Below are 2,995 nucleotides of genomic sequence, written 5' to 3'. Positions count from 1 at the left end.
AAGCAAGAAAGCCCCCCCCCCCCCAAGGGGGATAGGCACACTGCAATCCCTTCTCCATTCTCCTCTTGGGATCTTGGGCATGCATGCATATGTGCCCGGCATGAGTTTAAGCCACCAAGTCCGGGACTTGAACTGCTGTTGACTACATGGGAGTCCAGCGATGTAGCCATTACACCATCTGCTGGTCCCTCTATTATTATTTTTAAAAAAGGTTTTTATATTTCTTCCATGAGAAAGAGAGTGAGACAGGTACTCCCAATTGGGTCCTTCATGCCACGACCCACCCCTAGTCTTAGCCAGCCCAGATTATAGGCACATGCATGCATGCAGGGTGCTCAGTGGTCCCAGGATGAGAACCTAGGACTTGCCTCACGCGGCTGTATTTTTATTATCACTACACCACCATTAGTGTGGCACTTTGTTACAGTGAGTGGACCACTGTTGGTACCGTATAGAAACTAGAGGTCGTGGTCGCTCACACTCTCCAGTTCTGTGAGTTTGACAGCTGCATAGTGCTGTGTGTGCACCACCATGGTGTCATATGGAATGCCATGTCACCTTTTATCTCCTTCGTTTCATCCCCTTTCTGTCCCCCAGCCCTTCCAAATTGCAGCAAGTCCTGTGTAGACATTGCATCCTGCAACAGACCCTGGGCAGCACTGCAGGAAGGCATCTTTCACCTTGGCCTCCTTTCACTTCAGGTTCCTTCTACTTCCTTCTCCCAGATTACTAACCCCTTCCAAGATTGCATAAGGGAATCCATTTTCTGTGGCTTCTTTGCCACTTACTGCTTACCAAAAGTGGATTAGATGGTTTCACTTTAGAGCTCCCGTGCCTGTACCTCTGCAGAGCAAGCAGGCCTGGGACTGAGGACCAGCTGTGGTGTACAGGAAGGCCTGTGGCAGCCAGTATTCGTAACCTGCAATGTTGCTGTTGCTGGGTCCAATTTTCACCTCCAGAGACTGATGCTACACTCCAGAAATAACCCTGAAACCCACATTTGTCTTCGTCCCTCACACCTTTCCAGCCTTACCTGGAGAGAGAAACAGCATCAGTGACTTGGCACCTCTGCTTGGAGCTGTCAGGATCTGAAACAGTGAGATGGGACAGGGCATTGCGACAGACTCAAGGCCACGTGTGCTCACCATACATTGGGTGTAGGAAAAGGAGCAGTAGACTTGACAGTCTTTGCCCTGAAATCCAATCCTATCTTTCAGGTTATCTACCAAGAAAAAAAAAAAAAAAAAACGCTCTAAAAGAATATACATTTACTATGTTAAAATCCCAGGTCTGCTGGGGTATGGGACTCTTCTGGCCAAGGTCTGAGATTCATCTGAGTGACCCTGGGCCAGGTCTGCAATCACTGACTCCATATTGGAAGAATAAGTCACTGGTGGATGGTGAGAGGTGGGAGAAGGAGAGGGCAGAGGCTGGGGAGGGTGAGTGCCAGAAGGAAATTCTGCAAATACTGGGGTCCTGTGAGGCAGACACCTTGTGGTCCTTCATGTCTTGAAAATGAAAATCAGACCAGGATTCCCTGGAAGAAGATAAAGCTATGTCAAATACTAATAGCTGCAGTGCAAAGACTGTATTAATTACCTTATCTGATCCTTATGAGTGCCTGGAGACATTGGCTATTACTGCTATGCCCATTTTATAGAAGTTGATGATTTGGGATTCTTTGAAGGTAAGTATTGTACTCAAGACTGCTTGGCAGGTAAATCTCAGGGACTCAAATCTGGGTGTCTGTGATTCGAAGGTGCATGGCTTTAACCATGATTGCATTTCACCTCCCTCTATTTGGGCATTTCCACAGTCACGTGAGTGAGCAGTAGGATGAGAGAGTGGTCAGGCCAGCTTTAGGCTGCTTGCCTGGCCAGCTGGGTGGTGTTCTCTGTCCTTCCTACTGTGCTCCCAGTGGGAGTGGGTGGTGCCTGGAACCTGCTTCTGCTCAGTTGGCAGAACAGATGGTCAGAGGCTTCAGTGAAGATATAACACAGCCCGTCAGAAGTGGGGACTCTGGTCTCAGATTTTGGAAACTTTCAAGTACTATCCAAAATTTATCTTGGCAATAATTCCTCCCATTAAGAATTTCACCAGCACTACTAAGAGGCAGCAAATCGCACTGCAGCACATTCCCTATTCTGGGAGCCCTTCTGGTAGCTCGAGGGTGGGTAGCCAGGAGGACTGGGGATGAGCAACTTGGGGTTTAGGAAGGTTCATCACAATGAAATGGCCTCTTAATAAAATCCGAATCTTAGGTATGACTTTCACTGGGCCCTGGGCTTGTACTGGGCCCCCCAGGTTGATGTTGGACCTCACTTTGCCCTCAGCATTACTTCGCATTTTTCAATGCGCTCGGTGGAGAATATTTACTTAAGACCATTTCATAAACAGTACTGGGAGACTTCGTTAACTATTTTTGGGAAAAAAACAATTAGATCCTGTCATCATACTATTTGTATTGACTTGAGTGTTTTAAAAAAATCAGACATTACAAAGGAGAAGAATGTTGATAGATATCTGGTTTTTGAGTGGGAAAAGGTCAAACTTAAAAAGCAATACAAGGAACTACAAAGGAATTATTGAGATTCCACAAAGTAGATGTTTGAGTTCAAGGTCATCGACAACCATGGTAAGCAGAGGCAAACAGCCTGTTAGGAAAATAATTGTAATAAATTTAACCTCCCCCCCCTAATTATCTTAAAATATAAATAAATGGAAAATACAGAGTAATCAGAAACATGTTGAGACTCTTGTAGCTATTCGGTTTACTATAAACCTTTTCAACCCTTTAAAGACCAAAGATGGCAACTGAAGGTCAGTGGGCATTAAGTACCTTATCCTAGACCTGCAGCTGCTAAGGGATGGTCATGTTGGGTCTCTGCTCTGTCTGGTCTGAGCCTGGTTCTTGCCACCATGCTCACACTGCCTCCATTCTAGTGAGGAAAGGAAACACCTAAATATAAATCTTTAGTGACAAATGTAGCTGTTG

Source organism: Tupaia chinensis, unplaced genomic scaffold (genome assembly GCF_000334495.1).
Source record: "Tupaia chinensis unplaced genomic scaffold, TupChi_1.0 Scaffold000275_1, whole genome shotgun sequence".
NCBI lineage: Eukaryota > Metazoa > Chordata > Mammalia > Scandentia > Tupaiidae > Tupaia > Tupaia belangeri.
This window is presented reverse-complemented; position numbering follows the sequence as displayed.